The sequence below is a fragment of the Hemitrygon akajei genome, chromosome 3 (assembly GCF_048418815.1).
Source record: "Hemitrygon akajei chromosome 3, sHemAka1.3, whole genome shotgun sequence".
NCBI lineage: Eukaryota > Metazoa > Chordata > Chondrichthyes > Myliobatiformes > Dasyatidae > Hemitrygon > Hemitrygon akajei.
The window spans coordinates 74814476-74834726 of record NC_133126.1 but is presented as its reverse complement, the minus strand read 5'-3'; positions in this window follow the sequence as shown (position 1 = coordinate 74834726).

Below are 20251 nucleotides of genomic sequence, written 5' to 3'. Positions count from 1 at the left end.
CAAAGGTCCACTTTCATACTTCACTCATGATCAAGGTTTTTACAGGTGACTCTTTGCCAAGAATAGCAACAGACTCTTTGCCTATGGGAGGAGCATCAGTGATCAAACTCGTCCTTTCCGAATCTGATACACGTATAACACTTGAATGGATTGGTGGATCTTTACAGGTAGGCTTATATTACTATTACACTCCATACCTCAAGGGTCTCATGCCTAGGGAACATCAGAACAGGTAGCATTAGTAAGTCTATCTATACCAGGACACTGTGACTCCATTTCTGGCTTTGTCAACCTGCTGGGGGGGGGGGGGCACAGAGGTGGGAGCTCAGCAAGTTAGATAGCATCTATAAAAATGAATAAACAGTCAATGCTTCAGGGTGAGATCCTTCTTCATGAGTGGAAAGGAAGGAGAAGATGGCAAAATAAAAGGGTGAGGGAGGGGAAAGAGGATAGCTAGAACATGCTAAGTGAAGCCATGTGGGTAGGAAAGATAAAGGCTTGGAGAAGAAGGAATCTGATCGGAGAGGAGAGTGGACCACTGGAGAAAGGGAAGGAGGAGAGGATCCGGGGTGATGTCAGACAGGTGAGAAGAGATGAGAAGCCAGAGTGTGGAATAGAAGAAGAAGGGAGGGGATTTTTTTTTATACCAGAAGGAGAAATTGATATTCATGCCATTGTTTGGAGGCTAACCAAACAGAATATAAGGTGTTGCTCCTCCACCCTGAAGGTGACTTTATCTTGGCACAAGAGGACCCCATGGACCAACATGTCAGAATGGGAATGGAAACTGGAATGTTTGGTCACCGAGAAGTTCCACTTTAGGCAGATGGAGAGGAGGTGCTCATCAATGTAGCCCCCCAATTTATGACGGGTCTCACCAATGTAGAGGAAGCTACATTAGGTGCACCGGACACAACAGGTGACCCCAACAGATTCACAGATGAAGTGTTGCCTCACTTGGAAGGACTGTTTGGCACCTTGAATGGAGGTGAGGGAGGAGGTGTATGGACAGGTGTGGCATTTAGGCCGCTTGCAGGGATAAGTGCTGGGAGGGAGATTAGTGGGGAGAGATGATTGTACAAGGAAATCACAGAGGGATTTATCATTGAAGGATTTCTGCAGAAAGCAGGAGGGAAATGGGAAATAAAGATATGTTTGGTGGTAGGATCCGTTGGAGATGGTGGAAGCTGCTGAGTATGGTGCATTAGATGTGGGTGCTCATGGGGAGGTAGGAAAGGACAAAAGGAACTCTACCACAGTTAAGGCAGCGGGAAGATGGGGTGAGTGTGGATGTTTAGGAAATGGAGGAGATGTGGGTGAGGGCAGCATCAATAGTGGAGGGAGCGAACTTCCGTTCTTTGTAGAAGGAGGACATTTCCAATCAGTCAGAAGTCAGAAACTGGTGGAATTCACAGCCACACTTCCCTTGGAGCCTGACCCTAAAAGTGTTTGCACAGATAGTCATCTAATCATTGTAACTTAATTTTAAAGGCAGCTGCTGAACACATGTAAATATACAATAATTGGAAAGCAATGAATTCCAAATTCTGTAATGTCAAGCTAAATTATTACCTTACAATATGTTTCTTTTTCAATAAATACCATGGAGTTTGTGGACAATTAAGGAGCATAACTTTTGGAAGTTTTACAGAAGTTTAGATCAATAGTTCATTGCTGTGAAGAAAACAAACATTACCAGAGTAATTTAATCTGACAGTGTTCTATCATGCACTTAAACTATCCGTCACAACAAATGACTGTAATGGATTCAGTGAGATACAGAAGAAAGATCTGAGATTGCCTTATTGTTTGGCTATTCCATAAAAAATCCATTTGGTTTTTATATTGTATCATCACCCTTATGGATGAATATAATGGCAGAAATGTTTTCCTTCCTGAAATTAAAGGCATAAGGGAGAGCAATTCCATGTGTTTTCATGAAATACAGGCATTGATACTTAATGTGTGACTTGGAAAGAAATCCTCCCATTTCACCACTTACGACAAAAGTGTCATATGTCTCAGACATACCCTTTCAGTCTCTGGGCATTCCCATATCAAGGACAGTGAGGAAAGAAAATCTGTAGGTGAGACAAAGGAAGAGAAAATGAGAGTTTGACAGAACTGCAGTGGCAGACTGTAACATAGCTAGGTCAATTATTCACTGGATTTAACAAAGTGGGGCAACCACTTTGGTAGTGGTCAGATCTGCAATTTTCTGTAGACTGTATCAACAGCAGGAAATTTAATAGGACCATTAGAGTTAGGATAAATTTTGTTATTTTGTTATGCAGCAAAGCAGATAATCTACTGATAAATTTTACATTTCTTCAGCTGTGCATCCAGAAGGAAAACTGCAAGAAAATTGCTTCTGGTAAATATAACCATGCTTTTGATGCTGGGGGATATTGTATACATTGAGAAAATTGTACTAGTGGTTTTCCTTCTGTTTTGAGTACTAGTTCCTAGAACAGGGGTGGGCAAACTTTTTGACTTGTGGGCCACAAAAGGTTCTAAAATTTGACAGTTATTATTTTAAAGCACTGAAAATTCTGTTATCCTTCAAGATATTATCATCATCACTCTCCTCCTGACTGTCTTTATTTCAAAAACGGTAGGAGATGCAGGTCTACTTGTCCTGCTCCTTCTTATTCAATTGTCCCCTGTGCCAAAACTCAACAACGACCAGCACAAGGACAGAACAGTGACAGCGCGCCAGTATGCGGAGCGCGTTATTTGATCTGGAGCGCATTTTTTATTTTGAGAACGTACGTACACCTGCGCACTACTCATGTCCATCACTTAACAGAAATGACATGTAACATGTAAGGCTTATTGAAAAAAATATTTTCAAATGCATTTTTTACATAACACAACGAAGAAACTTATTTTTAATTTCAGTGGGAACAGTGTTGTTGGTCTCCCTTTTTAGCCAGCGCATCAAAGTCTGGATTTAGTTTTGTTGTGGCGATTCTCAGGATGGATCTGAGGTGTTGGTCAGTTAACTTGGATCTGTGGCTGGCTTTGTTGATGTTCATGACGCTGAACACCTGTTCACACAAATAGGTCGAGCCGAACAACGCCAGCATCTTCTGTGCCGTCCTCCGGAGGTTTGGAAACACCTCTTTACCAAGTGAAGCATAAAAGTCATTCAGTTTAAGAGAGTTGAACTTCTCTTTTAAGACGGGGTCAGAGTGAAGGTCGATCAGTTCCAGCTGTAGCTCCTCTGGTGCTGTTTCAGGATCTTGTGACAGGGGACAGGCCACCAACTGAAGTGACTTGTCAATTTTTTCAAAATCAGAAAAGCGACGGCAGAATTCTCTGTGCAGCGCATCCAGTGGCTCGCTGTATTTTTTCACATTTGCGCCGGCCTCTTCCAGCGTGGCTAGTGTGGGAAAATGAGTGAATAACTTATTCAAAATTTGCCTGGAGAAAAAAGCCAGCTTGGATTTAAAGGCTTTCACGTTTGTGTACATGTCATGCACAAACTGATCCTTCCCCTGTAGCTTCACGTTCAGTTCATTCATGTGTGAAAATATATCCACAGCAAACACAAAGTCACAAAGCCAGCTCTTGTTGCTCAGCTCAGGAAATTCGCCGGCCTTCCTCAGTAACTCCAAAAATGCACCGATCTCCTCTTTGAGCTCCCATACTCGTTGAAACGCTTTGCCCAAACTTAAGCAGCGGACACGGGAGTGATAAAGTAGATCCTGGCAATCCGCATCAGTTTCCTCCAGGAACGTGATGAACTGACGGTGCTGAAGTCCCCTTGCACGTATAAAGTTGACAAGTTTTACGACAGGATTCACAACATGATTCAGCTGTAATACCGATTTACATAGAGATTCCTGGTGGATGATGCAGTGAAGGAAAATAACATCCTGGTCAGGATTTTCATCTTTCACTTTATTCTGTATTCTCCTCAGCAGGCCGACATTTTTCCCTGTCAAATTAGGAGATCCATCTGTGGTGACGTTGATAAGTTTACTCCAAGGGAGCTTCATATTTTCGATGACAGCAGACACCCGGTCATACAAGTCCTCTCCCCGTGTTTTTCCTTTCAGAGACTCCATTGTCAAAAACTCCTCCGTTATTTCAAAAGTATTGTTAATTCCTCGGATAAAAATGAGGAGCTGAGCAGTGTCTTTTACATCGTTGCTTTCATCCAGTGCTAATGAATATAACGTGAACGACTCTGCCTTTTTATTTAAGTCGCTGGTTATATCTTCATCTATCAGTTCCACACGGCGAGTCACTGTCCTGCGTGAAACTGATTTTTTCAAATTTGTCTTTGCTCTCCGGACACAATACACCTGCTGTCTCCACCATACATTCTTTTAAAAACTCGCCTTCAGACAGAGGCTTGCTGGCCTTTGCTAATTTGAATGACAGCATAAAACTCGCCTTGGTACTTGACTCATGAATGGCAGTTTGACGGTGAAAAAAATTTTGTTGAGCCTGTAAATTAGCTGCCAACCTCTGAGCATTAGCTTCCCATTCTTTCGTTGACTGGTTGCTAGCATAGTTGGCATGTTTTGTGGCAAAGTGACGGCTGATATTATATTCTTTAAAAACCGCCACAGTCTCTTGGCTTATCAGGCATACAGCAGTTGATCGGTGTTTGGTAAAAAGATATTTAGTTGTCCACTCCTTATTAAACACCCGACATTCTCTATCCACTTTTCTTTTCTTAGCTCCACTCATCTTTACAGAAGGGGTGAGAGGTCAAAGAGTAAAGCGCAAATGTGGAATAATACGCTGCACCTCAACAAAGGTCAATGTATATAGAGTGCGTCATCTATTGGGAAAACGCCAGAATTGCGGGGAAAAAACGTTAACAAGGTTTATTAATATAATTTCATCAAGTTCTGCGGGCCGGATTAAAAAGCTTAATGGGCCGCATATGGCCCCTGGGCCATAGTTTGCCCATGCCTGTCCTAGAATCATCATCTCGAGTGTGGTCCACTGTGTTGATTAGTTGAGAAACAGATTTGTGCTGGTTGACATTTTATTTTGAAAATTAGCAAAACTATTTCTTTTCAGTTTAGCTAAATGTCATGGAGGTCTGCTTTCTGTCAATTTCTAGAGCATTCATTCTGAATGCACAATTTAAAAAAGTGAGGAATGAGTAAGCTGAAAATAATGTGTTGTTAGACAGTGAATCTAAAGGCTGATTACACAGAAGCAATGTTAACAGAAATTCAGATTCGTTAACTCATAATCTGATGTAATGGATGTAAATATCATTTAGTCTAAAGCCGAGTGGATGAATAAAAGTACAAACTAATTTCACACAATTTAACAAAAGACAAAGACTTGCATTTATATAGTTTTTGAGTAAGACCGATTTTTCATAGTTAATCTTGAGACCAGAGAATTTCATTCCATCCGTGTGCAGTAAATGGCAGTAAATGGGCTACCCAGTTCCCTGCATATTATGATGTTTTTGTAACCCCCTCGTGTTAGTCAGGAATGTGTAATTCATTCTCTGTATGTGCATTTTTTATTTTCCATCTTTTTTTTGCTATTAATTAATTTTAATTTGACTGCTAAAGCCTAATTTCTTTTCCATTAAAGAATGTTGGCTGGGTTGCTGGAATCTTCAATTTGAAGCCATTTTATATTAATGTGGATAGTGTGCTTGTATGAAAAGGCATTTTCATTTAATGCCAGCCAATATAATCAAATGCTCGTTTATGTAGTTCTTGACCACACTGGCTGGCTAGAATGTTACAACCTGCGTGGTATACCGAACAGTGTGCACTTTCATTAAGCTGAAAAGCCAGGACGGGGGGGAAAGTTTTTAGTGTTTTCCTTCTATGGATAACCTATTATATCTTGACAGCTTTCAAGAACTCAAATGTCAAAAGACACAATAAATAATCAAATCAGTGAGTATGTCAGGAGTGAATAACATAGGCTAGTTCCTGTCAGTTTGTGGAGAATGCAGCCAGAACCCTGACCGACATACCACTGAGAATATGGCTGTCCAAGTGAAGCAATTGCAGAGGAGAAAGCTGGTGGTTATACTGTTTTATAAATGCACAAAAACATAAAATCTACCAATAAGTCACAAATGTGCCCTATGCTAAAATAGAACAGCTCAATCTATTTCTTCAACTAGGAGATAGGTAGTTGCCCAGAAATGTATCTGTATTTTTTATCTGAAATTCATTCTACAAACCTCAAGGGAATAAAGATTTTATGCTAATATCCAGGACTCTTTCTTCAATCAATACAGATGAGCTAATAAAAATATCACTGCCACTGGGTTTTGAGTTGGTTGGTGAACTAGAACAGATGAGACTGCTAAGAACTGGAAACATGCTGGTCGCAATGCAACAAGGTTCAAGATTAGTGTCATCCATAGAGCAGACAGGTAAAAGATGAGAAAAGAACAAGACATGAAGCTGAAAGTGATTAAGGTAAATTAAGTTAAATTTCAATATTTCTAAGTCTGTGAAGAACTAAACGTGGAGGAGAGCTCAGGAGAAGTGTATGTCACTAAAACTCAAAACAAGCAAGGTAATATTGGGACACCATGGATAAACAACCAATTAATTCTATAAAAGGCAGCATACATGAAATGTTGAGGTACTGAAGGTGCGGGGGGGGGTGATAGGGAATACAGAGAATGTAGGAGAGGTATTCACATAAACCATGAGGAAGGCAATGTGAAATTACATAATTGAATCACAGACAGATAAAAGCTGTAAATTTATTAACAAAGGTTAAAATAAACAATAGTATTTCTATATAAAGAACAAAAGAAAAATTCAAGTAAGGACAGGGCCAATGGCTAGTGAGCCAGTGAAAAGTAAAAGGTATTCAGAAAAATGGAAAGAATATTCATGATTTGCATTTAATGACTATTCCTTTAAGAGGTTAACAAAATATTTTTTTTGCCCGAGGCTAAATTTAACATAAACATTAATGTTGTTGAGATAAGAAAGAAAGAAGTAATTGGCAAACTAGTAAGATCAAGGATCTAATTTCAGCTCCAGATGTTATCTTCACACAACCACTTGGAAGAAGAAAGCAGAGACAATGGTGTGTTTTACTAAGCTGAGAAAGTGTAATGTCATCCATGACTGCTGAACAATCAATGTTTTGATACACAGAATGGACAGAACAAAATCTGTGAATGATAAACCTGTCAGCTGAATGTCAGTAATAGCAATGATAGTAGTATCTGTACTTCATAGTATCATAGAGATGTAACAGTATAGACCTAAAACATCCGTGCTGATCTGTGGTGGTCATGTATACTTGCATTAGGATTATATGCCTCCTTTCCTTTCCAAGTACCTGTCCAGGTGCTTTTTAATTGTTGTAATAGTACTTCCCTCTGCCACTTGCATTAAATTAATTATTGAAGTACAGCTAAAGGAAGAAAATATAATGATGGAAATAACTAGCATGGATATCAAAATACTAAACTATGATTAAATAATCTGACAGCATACTTAGGGGAGGGAATGAAAAGAGTGAGGAGTGTGATGTCCTTTAGATAGAATTTCAACAAGCCTTTGATAAGTTTCCACTTGAAAAATAAAGATTAGAAATCGCGGAGTGAAGGAGATAAATGAACTGCAAAATTGCCAATAATGTTGATTATGGGAAGTTGCATACTTTAATCTTATTCTACACTGCCACCACTAAAAACAATAGCGGTTGAAGATTACAAATCTAGAGGCTCCAATCTGGAGGAAATAATCCATAGGATTACTCACACTCACCCAGTTTCAACTGATGTTTCTGTATATGCAGTTATGAAAGTAAAATGGTATTAATTGTCCATCCTTTTTTTCTTCAAAGATGAGAAAGTAATTCTTTCCTTTAAGAACATTAGTGAACTGAATGAGTATTCATGACCATCCTAATGTCTTATTATCTCCAGCACTCATTCTAACCCTGTATTCCAGATTTATTAAATTACTTATTAATTTAATTGAATTTAAATTCCCTTGCTAGTACTGGAAATTGTACTTGTGCCTGCATGAACGGTGTTAGCTCCGTGATACTAGTCTAATAATTGTGCCTTTCACCACTGAGATAACAAATTTGTGAACTTACTACACTGCAGGAAGCTCAATTATTGTGGATGCAGACCAACTTAGCATTTCCTAGCTTATATCCACAAGATATACACAAATACTTCCATGCTATCCAATTGAGAGTTTTGGAATTTTGCTTTTTATTGTCACAAGACACAAGACTATCTGCTTATATGCAGGCATTGTCTTTTCTACAAAAAAAGGTGGGTAATTCCACTGATTTTAGTGGAGAAAATAACTGACAGAAGAGTTGAACATATTTGAGGTGAAATTTCTCCACCTGGTCTTCCAAAAGGAAACTTTTCATGATACAAGTTTTCGTATTATGTTGATGGAAATGGAACTTATGTTCTTTCCTTGCCAAATGATGTAATTTTCCAGTAAATGTAAACATGGAGCTCTTCAGCACGTAGTTGTTGCCAAGAAAACAAGTATGATCAGAATACCCAACTCATTTATAGATAATTGTTTCGTTACAGCAGCAGGAAATACTAAACATCTTTTTCATCTTCTATAATTCCAACATAATCCATTTAATTGAAACTGTGAAGCTTTTTTCTTTTGGCCAATGCCAAAATTGAAATCTGGATTGTGTTATTAACTTTTTAATCACAATTGTACTATCTTTTTATTTTTCAGTAATTTTAACCACATGGTGTCACTTTCCACATTACTAGATGGATGCTTTGACATGCCCATAATCTGAAACAGCCACACACTGCCATCACAAGATGCTGTCCTTGCCTTTCCAGTAGTTCAGTTATATGAGACAACAAATTAAGTTATGTTTCCCTCTGCTCAGTGGGACTGAACTAGTGCATAGATAGGAAATCAGATCTGAAGAACCAGGCTAATATCTTGGTAACAATACACCACTGTTGTCACACACAGACTTCATAACAACTGTTGTAGATGAGTGTGTCCCCACAAAAAGGAGCCCTGGATGAACCATGGGATCTGCAATCTGCTGAGGGCCAGATCAGTGGCATACAAGACTGCCAACCAAGTTAAGTGCAAGAGGTCCAGGCATGATTTCCAGAAGCCATCTGATGTGGGAAGCAGCAATTCCAGACAAAACTTGAATCATGGAAGGATGCTCGACAACTGTGGCAGGGCTTGAATGCTATCACCTTCTACAAAGTGGAACCAAGCGACATCGGTGACAACGAGGATTTGTTCCCAGATTAGCTCAATGCCTTCTATGCTCGCTTTGACTGTGAAAACATGGAGGCACCTTCATGGACTCCCACTGTCCCAGATGACCCTGTGGTTACTGTCTCTGCGGCTGACATGAGAGCATCCTTCAGGAGGGTGAACCCATGGAAAGCACCTGGCCCTGACAGAGTACCTGTCTGAGTACTAATGACCTGGGCAGGTCAACTGGCTGCAGTGTTCACAGCTTCACTGATATCTTTAACCTCTCACATTGGCAGGCCATGCTACCCACCTACTTCAAGAAAGCTTCAATTATATACCGGTGCCTACGAAGAACCTGGTAACCTACCTCAACAACTATCACCCAGTAGAACTTACATCCACTGTGATGAAATGTTTTGAGAGGTTGCCAATAAAACAATCAACTCCTGCCTGAGAAGTGACTTGGATCCACTCCTATTTGCCTACTGTCACAACAGGTCAACAGCAGATGCCATTTCTTTGGCTCTTCACTCAATCCTGAAGCATGTGGACAGGATGCTGTTTATTGATGACAGCTCGGCATTCAATACTATCAGACCCTCACAACTAATCAGTAAGTTTAAAGTCCTTGACCTCAATACCTTCTTGTGCAACAAGATCCTTGATTTCCTCACTTGCAGATCCCAGAATATTCAGATTGACAACATCTCCTCCACAACCTCCCTCAACATAGGTGTACCACAAGGCTGTGTGCTCAGCCCCCTGCTCTACTCACTTTATACTTATGAGTGTGAGGCTAAGCACAGCTCCAATGCCATATTTAAGTTTGCTGATGACAGTGCTACTGTTGGCTGAATCAAGCATGATGATGGATCAGCATACGGGAGGGAGACTAAAAATCTGGCAGAGTGGTGTGACAAGAACAACTTCTCACTCAATGTCAGCAAGACCAAGGAGCTGATTATTGACCTCAGAAGGAGGGAGCCAGAGGTCCAAGGGCCAGTCCTCATCAGGGTATTAGAAGTGGCGAGCCTAAGGAACTTTAAATTCCTCAGTGTTACCATTTTAGTACATCTGTTCAGGGTCCAGCACCTAACTGTCATTACAAAGAAAGCATGGCAGTGCGTCTATTTTCTTAAATGTTTGTGAAGATTTGGCATGTCATCTAAAACTTTGACAAACTTCTATAGATTGTGGTGGAGAGTATATAGACTGGTTACATCACGGCCTGGTATGGGAACATCAATACCCTTGTATGGAAAAGCCTAGAAAAAGTAGTGGATATGGCCATGGATAAATATCCCCCCACCATTAAGCACATCTACTCTGAGTGCCTTCATTCATCATCAAGAACCCCCTCTGTCCAGGCCATAATATCTTCTCACTGCTTCCATCAGGAAGAATGTACAGGAGCCTCAGGACCCACACTCCCATGCAGGTACAGAAAAAGTTATTATCCCTCAACCATCAGCCTCTTGAACCAGAGGGGATAACTGCACTCAACTTCACTCGTCCCATCACTCAACTGTTTCTGCTGAAATGAACTCACTTTCAAGGACTCATAGAGAAATACGACACAGAAACAGGCCCTTCATCAGAGTCCATTGAAACTGCCAACACCCAATGACCTGCACCAGGACCATAGTCCTCCATATCCCTACTACCCAAACTTACCTTAAATGTTGAAAGCGAGCTCGTATGCACCACTTATGCTGGCAGCTCATTCCACACACACATGACCCTCTGAGTGAGAATGTTTCCTCCTGTTCCCCTTAAGCTTCTCACCTTTCACACATAGCCCATGACCTCTGGCTGTAGTCCACACAACCTCAGTAGAAGAAGCCTTCTTGCATCTACTCTATCTATACCCTTATTGTGTCTACCTCTGTCAAATCTCCTCTCAGTCTTCTATGGTCTAAAGAATACAGTCGAAACCAATTGAATCCTTCCTTCTAACTCAGACCCTCCAAACCCGGGACATCTTTGTACACTTTCTCTACACTCTTTCACCCTTGCTTATATCTTTCCTGTAGATAGGTGACCAAAACTGCACACAATACTCCAAATTAGGCCTTACCAATTTCTTATAGAACTTCAAAATACCATCCCATCTTCTGTACTCAATACATTGATTTATGAAGGCCAATGTGCCAAAAGCTTTCTTTACGACCCTATCTACCTGTGACACTGCTTTCAATGAATTATGCACCTGTATTCCCAGATCCCTTTGTTCAATCACACTCTTCAGTGCCCTACTGTTCACTGTGTAAGACCTACCCTGGTTGGTCCTACCAAAGTGCAAAACCTTGCACTTGTCTACATTAAATTCCATTTGCCATTTTGAAGTCAATTTTTCCAGCTGATCCAGATCCCTCTGCAAGCCATGATTGCCTTCCTCACTGTCCACTACACCCCCAATCTTGGTGTAATTTACAAGTGTGCAGATCCAGTTAACCACAATATCATCCAGGCTATTGATATAGATGATAAACAACAAAGGATTCAGCACCGATCTCTGTTACACACCACTAGTCACAAGCCTCCACTCAGAGAGGCAAACTTCTACTACCACTTTCTGGCTTCTCACACATATGACATAAGTGTTTAAGATGCCTATAGGCAGGCATATAGATATGCAGAGAATGAAGGGATATGGACCAAAATAGATTAGCACTGGGCACAACATTGAAGACCAAGAAGTCCTATTCTTGTGCTGAACTGTTCAGCATCATTAATTATTTTGGAGTTTGTTTGGAAGTTATTTAGAAGAAAGTGAGTTGCAGTCACCCATGCTGAACTTTGGACTTACCACAGTTTTGCAGTTTCATTTTATTATATTTGGAAGACTCCCAGATAGTCTCCTTTTGTCTGTTGTGTGACTGAGACAAGGAGGACAAAGGCTATGGGGTGAGGCCTTGTACAGACCTCAAAGGAGAAAGGCAAGAAGTACTTTGACGTCGAGCCACCAGGAATCTTCCAGGAACAGTGTTTCTTTTCCCAATCCATCAGAAGACCAACACTTTCTGAGTCCATGGTGACAAGTACCCCCCTCCAGTAGTCACACACCCATACCTCAACTCCTCTGCCTGCAAAGGTAATGGATTCCCCCACTCAAATGGTCTTTATTATTCAACAAAACTGTATCTGATCCTTTTCCTGAGGTAAACGTTAAGTGAACTTTACTGCACATATTGTTAAATCTATTTAGTATGCAAAAATTGAATACATTTTGCCCTGGATTTTTTATTCTTTGGAGAGCACATGAGAATGAGAGGTAACCTCATAGAATTTTATCACATCAGGAGTAGTGTGGCTAAGATGAACAGTTTTAGTATGGCAAAAAGCCAGGGTTGGAGGGTCCAAAACGGCACAGGTACAAGATAACAGGGGAAAAATTTAAAAGAGACCTGAGAGGAAACTTCTTTACACAGAGGGCAATGTTTACCTGTCTTTGTGTGGGTGGAGAGGGGGGTTTGGGAGGGGTAATGATCATGTTGCCGTTCTTTTTTGTGTAGGGTTTGGGTTTGCTGTTTCTCTTTGAACTTATTTCCATGGTTTTCTTTGTCTTGTGGCGATCTGGAGAAGAATCTCATAGTTGTATATTGCATACATCCTTTGATAATAAATGAACCTTTGAACCTTTGAAATGAACTGCAAGAGGAAGTGATCGAAGTGCACAATTGCAATATCGTAGAGGCATTCAGACAGGTACATGGAGGGAAAGAAGAAGAAGAAGCTGGGACAGGAGGGAGGATGCTGTGGTCAGCTTGGTCCAGTTAGGCATTAGGGCCTATTTTCATCATGTATGACACTCTGACTCTATGATATGTTTAATAATTGAGCGACTGTGGCCCTGTGGAGTAGATGCCATAGATTGAAATCCTTTGGTTAAGCCCCATCCGTGGAACGGACAGCAAACCAGGCACATGTCTATTGTCTGGCTGCAAATGTAAAGCTGTCAAACCCTAAAAGTATCCTGACTTTCAAAGTATTCAAAAACATGCAAAAGCATTAAAAACTTGCCAAAATAATTTTTTGCATATTAAAGAAGTGCAAATCACTGTTGGCCAGAAAGAACTACAATCTACAAATTAGCAAATAGGGATGAGGCAAGGGCAGTAGAGATAGACAAAGCAAAAGTCTTGCCATGTGTTTGCAGGAATGGAGGCACTATTTTGTGAAATTACTTTTCCAAGCATCATTTTGTCAGCTGTTTGTTGACCTGGTTCTTGCTCTAGGATAATTTAATCAGCGCAGTTGGATCCAAGGAAGTTCTGCTAATGATCTGAGACCATTCTCAGATAAGAAGCTATTTATTATGTAAAATGGCAAGTTTGTGGCACCAGTCTATGATCTGGTCAGCTGGGTCCAATATTTGACTGACTTGGTTAGACTGGTTTAAACTAGTCTGAGTTGAACAGAACAAACGATATTACCTAGGTCACAAAGCTGAAAGGAATTCTACTTGTCACCTTGGGCCATATATATTGAGAAAGAGACACAGTTCAGTCAAGTGACCTTGAGCCAATGAAATTGAGATATCTCAGATTCATCTGATAAGGAAAAGAAAAAGACCAAAGGATTTTGGGAGCACAGGCTGTGAAAGTTCAATGGAGACCAATTGTCATGGATACGGAGAACTCCACGTTAGATATGTGGAGATTACATCAGGAGCTGACTCTTTTTCCTGGGTATTAACTTTTTTCTTCTTCAACTGTTCTGGGAGGGTCAGGGAAACCTAGTGGGTGTGCACACAGGTAATTAGTTTTGTAAGTTTATGTATTTGCTAACTGAGCCAATGAAGGTAATTGTCCATAAATACAGATCCTCTCTCTGCCTAACGGATCAATATTATTAAGGGCAATCCTCACTAAGGAAAATCTTTAATGTATTCAGATATACTGTACTCAATTGAGCAACTCTAAGTTACATTCTAACTTTCTCCTTCATTGCCATCTTCGACTGAGAAGCATTCTCTTTACCACAAAATACTTAGAGTGATTCCTCTTCTTAATTAGTGGGCAATGACTGAGGCCTCAAAACCCCAAGCTGTAAAGAGATGTAAAGCTTTTGGACTTCTTGGGAAATCAAGGGATATAGGGAGCAGGCAGAAAAATTAGATATTCATGCTGATTTTACTGAAAAGATGAACAGACTTAATATGTGTCCAACTCCTGCTATTTTTCTTGGGGTGGAATTTGTAGATTGCCCTACCACAATTCTCATGGTTTGGTAAAAGTCTTGTTGGCACAACCTGTCTCAGAACAGTTCAGCACTATCTCCTTCTGATGAATTCCACACTGTGCTGATCTGATCAGTGTCCAGCGAAGGGTATGGTCTTGGCCTCTTTTCCACAAAAAAACATTTCCTTCAGTTGTGGCACCTGAATCCCCTTTTGCTCTTTCAATAACATTAGTTGTAAATTTTACTTAACAAATGTGGTTGGCATGGTGGCAGTGTAGTTAGCATAAAGCAATTACAATGCTAGAGACACAGGTTCAATTCCCACCACTGAGTGTAAGGAGCTTGTATGTTTTCCCCATGAATGCATGGGTTTCCTCCAAGTGCTCCAGTTTCCTCCTACATTTCAAAGGCGTATGAGTAGTAGGTTTATTGGTCACCTGGGTGTAACTGGGCAGCGCAGGCTCATTGGGCCAGGAAGGCCCGTTATCATGCTGAATTGCTAAATAAATAAATTTCAAACCATTTCATCAAATAAGTGTACAAGAAAATGTAAGAATTGTCAATGTAAATTTTCCTTTATATCAATCAAATAAATATGGTAATACACCAGAAACCCATAATCTGGCAGTTCAATTGATCACTACACTTTCATCAAGAACACTTATTGTGTCATCTCAGCCCCACACTCCAGTTAGTTTGATCATCCTACTTCCAGCATATAGGCAGAGACTGGGTACTGCAGTACCAGTGGTAAGGACCACAGAGTCAAAAGAGGTGGAGGAGAGTTTATAAGAATGCTTTGAATCAGTGGGCTGGACTGTATTCTTTGAATCTGAATGAAGAAGCCAACTTCATCAAGGCCTGTGTGGATGATTGTGTATCTTTGAGAAAATAGCAAACATCCCAAATCGGATGTCTTGGATGAACCAGAAGATTTGTATACAAGAGAAAATCTGCAGATGCTGGAAATTAAAGTAATACACACAAAATGCTGGAAGAATTTAGCATGCCTGACAGCATCTATGGAGACCTTCAGCCCGAAGCATCGACTGTTCACTCTTTTCCATGGATGCTGTCTGGCCTGCTGAGTTCCTCCAGTGTTCTGCATATATCATAGGAGATTTGTAGACTGCCTGAGGGCCAGGTCTGTGGAGTTCAAGACCTGCAAACCAGAACTCTAAAACAAGTCTAGGTAGGCCACAGGGAATGTCATCATGGGTGTGAAAAGGCAATTCCATGTGTCATTGACACAAATGGGTACATACAACTGTTGCAGGGTTTGTATGCCAGCACTTCCTATAAGGCAAAACCTTAAAGGTTCATTCTGATAAGCTCAATGACTTTTATGCACACTTTGAAAGGGAGAATAACACTACACCTGTGTGAATCCCCACAGCATCTGGCAAACCTGTGATCTCTGTCTCAGATGCTGACATCAGAACATCCTTCAAGAGGGCAAACCCTCACAGGGTTTCAGGTCCTGGCAGGGCACTGAAAACCGACTGGCTGAAATGTCCAAGGGCATCTTCAATCTCTCACTGCTATGGTTGGAGGTTCCCAGCTGCTTCAAAAAACCATCAATCATGCCAGTGCCCAAAAAAGTGTAGGGCGAGCTAACTTAAAAACTATCGCCTAGTAGTACTCACATCTACTGTGCTGAAGTGCTTCAAGAGGTTGGTCATGGGTAGAATTAACTCTGGCCCTGCTGCAATTTGCCTAACACTACAACTGGCTGACAGCAGATGCAATCTCATTGGCTTTCTACTCAGCTTTGGACAAAAGCAACACATAGGATGGGCTGCTGTTTATTGATTATAGCTTGGCATTCAACACCATCATCTCCTCAGTACTATTCAACGATTCAAAACTTGGGCCTCCAGACCTCCCCTGGAACTGGTGATGTCCTCTTGGGAGTTCACAGTCAGCGCAGATCAGAAATCTCCTCCTCTCCAACAATCAACACAGAAGCACCTCAAAGTGTGTGCTTAGCCCACAGCTCTACTCTCTGCATTCTACATTCTATGACCAAGCACAGCGCAAACACTATTGATTAACTCACTGATGACACCACTGTTGTGGGCAGAATCTCAATGAGGCGAAGTACAGACATGAGATAGAATGACTGCTCAACTGGTATTACAAAAAATAATGCATCCAGTGTCAGCAAGAACAAAGAATAGATTGTGAACTTCAGGAAAGGGAAGTCAGGAGGACACACACCAGTCTTCATTTGGGGGTCGGCAGTGGAGAGTGTGAGCAGTTTCAAATTCCTATGCATCAACATCTCTGAAGATCTATCCTGAGCTCAACAAACTGATGCAATCATGGAGAAGGCACGTTAGCAGATATACTTCATTTGAAGATTGAGAAGATTTAGCATCTCATCACAAACACTAGCGAACTTTTACAGATGTACAGTGGAGAGCATTCTGACTGGGTGGTTTGGAGGCTCTGATCCACGAGATCAAAAGTGGGCTGTAGACTTAACCAACTTCATCATAGGTACATCCCTCCAAATCCCCAAAAGGACATCTTCAAAAGGCAGGGCCTCTAGACGATGGCATCCATCATTAAGGACACTCCCCTCCTTCTCATTACTACCATCAGGGAGGAGGTACTGGAGCCTATAATACTTAAATTAAACAAGCAGTGCAAAAATAGACATTTAAAAAGTAGTGAGGTAGTGTTCGTAGGTTCAATGTCCATTCAGAAATCAGATGGCAGAGGCCATGAACGCTACCTCTTTTGCACCATTTATGTCTTTATTTTTGAAACTTTTAATAATTTTTATGGGGTGCACTGTACTGCTGTGACAAACCAATAAACTTCACGTCAGTGACAACAAACCTGATTCCGATTGTGGCTAACCTGGAAGCGAGCTCTGGACATTGTCAATCAGCTTAAATGCAGTTATTTCCAGAGGGGTGAGTGGGGAAGTGATATTCCCCATGAGTGTGGGTGGCAAAGTAATGCACCAGTTCGTGCTACTACGGCATGTCTCCAGATCAATCAAGGCTTCAAGTGTGGAGTTTTGTGTATTTGTGGGTTTACTGTGATCGCTCTGCTTTCCTCCCACACCCCAAAAAATGTGCTGGTAGGTAGCTTTGTCAAGAAAGAATTAGATAACATAGGGGAAGACTTAGCTAATATTATAATTATGTTACATGAAGAGAAGGAAGTAGCTAAAATCTGGCACCAGCATCTTCCCCATGAATCATTCCAACCTGAAAATGAGTACTTTTCCATGTTTTGTTCTGCTGAAATCATTCTTGTACATGAGAATGTTACTGTGAGTATCCACTTTGCCAAATTTCTGTTGAAAGACTATTTTTCTGACAAACATGTTCTCAGAAAGGTGGAAATGCCTGTCCTGGGGCCAACTGTGTCTTATTCAGTTATTTTAAATTATTTTATAATTTTTGCCCAGATTTACCTCTCAATTGACAGCATTCTCAGAACTACTCTACATGAGATATTTCGTTCTCAGTTAATAAGTTGCTCCTTTGGGACATTGGATATGGCTAGATGATTCCGATAAATTTCATGGAACTGTTCAGTGAAGTTACTCTATAAATACTAAACATACAGACATCAAAACTAAAATGAACAAATGTACTGAATTTCAGAATTGATTTCTTAGAAGTGAACTTTCAAGTTGTGTTTTGTTTTCATGAACTCACTGACCAGAATGAATATAAATCTAATACCGTGGTCTTCTCCAGGACACCTCGTTCTGTTCTAGAATCATGTCCAAGCTACATGAATAAAACCATGTCTTTGCTTTAGTTTCCGTTGTTTCAACATAGTGGACGTCAGAACTGAAGCAGATTTGCCCCAAATGTTAGAGCAGGTTTAAAAATTTTATTTAGTCGAATTGCAAAGGACAATGAAAACTGATTAATCTTCTCACTGTGAAATACTACAGGTAAGGTCATGAATAGAATCTTTATTCATTCCAACAGAGCATGGTTTATTTCAACATTCATATTGACATGACTTAATTTATGTCTTGCCAATTTGTTCTTTTATCCATTATCTATTTTATTACATAAAGCACTGGGCTGAAATTGTTTTAGTTTTGCATGGGAGCCCCTAATGCTTGCACTCTCAGCAGACTTTGCCTCTGTAGAAAAGATCTTAGATATGGAATTGGATGTGGCTGGTGACAGAAATCCTTCTGATTATGGTGAAGGGTAACACAAAGAAAACCCAGTATTAATTTCAGGGATTAACTGCACAATAATCAGTTGCATATAAATATACAAGCTTCTGTGCTGGTGAATAATTGGCAAATCAGTATAAATTCAAGAAGAATGATGAAAAATTTTATCAGCATTCCTTTATGATTTTGACATGTAAAGGACTTAACATCAGCAATTGCTTTGATAACTACCTTGGGCTCAGGTGAGGTCCTGGCTTTTGTTGGTAGGCGCTGTACTTGATATGTAGTAAGATTCATTGTATGTAATTCTAGGTAGTAATTTCCTCATGAGTTTATCCTGTTTTGTGTCCACTTTAAAAGATATGGAACATAACACTCAGTATTGCGAGGATTTTCTCTGAAAGGATTTTACTTTGCAGTTTCTTATGCTACAGGTTAAAGAATATCTAAATAATGCATCAAACAGAAATACTGGTAGATCATAGTCATCCGGAATCCATTTGAAACAACAGACTGACTGGCAAACTGGCCTACCTGTTTCTTGTATGAGGATTAAGTATAGGTTTCCTTCCCTGACTCAGAGAAGGTCATTTACCTCTCTGAGCCTGTTCTAATATCCCAATGTACAGTACTTTACTAGGAAGTACTTCCAAAGCAGACTCTCTGAAATGAGAAACATGGCAGATAATGTTCAGACACTTCAGTTCTACAAATATGGTCTTGTGCAGACAATGTTTCCTTGTGCCATTCGATATCATCCATCTGTCCTAGAGACTAGAAAGAGTGTTTGTTTAAAATCAGATTTTGATCACTGGTGGGATAGGGTCCCCTCACAAATCGTGATTTTGATGTGATTCATACAAAGCAATTTTGTTGGAAAGTACATCTTGTAGCATGAACTGAAGCTTACAGTGCGCTCGACAAATCTCATTGTGTGATCTTTCAGTCTGTTGCATTAACTTGTGAAGATATCTATACAAGACATGCTGTCAATTTGGATTTCCTTTGCTTTTATATTCTAGCATTTATTCAAAGCTTCTCTTTGCATTCAAACTTTCCCTCCTGCTGCTTGTAATGTCAGGTATAAACATTCTTTCTTTAGTCTTAATGTTCATTCAGCTTGTTATCCAAGGGCTCTAGATTGAGTCACAATTTTCCCTTGGGGAACATGTTTGCTCTGAACCCCATTATGGAGTTTCACTGATACTCATTTATCAAATTGCTATTTCTAATTCAAATTTGCCATATCAATCAAGCAAAGTTGAAAATGACTTTTCAGGATATTTACTCTGAAATATATATTCGCCCTCTTTTAAAACTATTTCTAACTAAATTTTCATTAATTCCACAAAACAGTTCTGCCATTGACACTCCTTCCACCTACCTCCCGTATCTAAAAAGGTGGCACCTGGTGTATCTTCATGGTCTTCTGCTGCTGTAACCCATCCACTTCTAATATCCCAATGTACAGTACTTTACTAGGAAATACTTCCAAAGCAGACTCTCTAAAATGAGAAACATGGCAGATAATGTTCAGACACTTCAGTTCTACAAATATGGTCTTGTGCAGACAATGTTTCCTTGTGCCATTCGATCTGATGTGTTTGATGTGATGTGTATCCAGAGATGCTCTCCTGCACACCACTGTTGTAACACGTGATTATTTGAGTTACTGCCATCTCTCTGTCAGCTTGAACCTGTCTTGTCAATC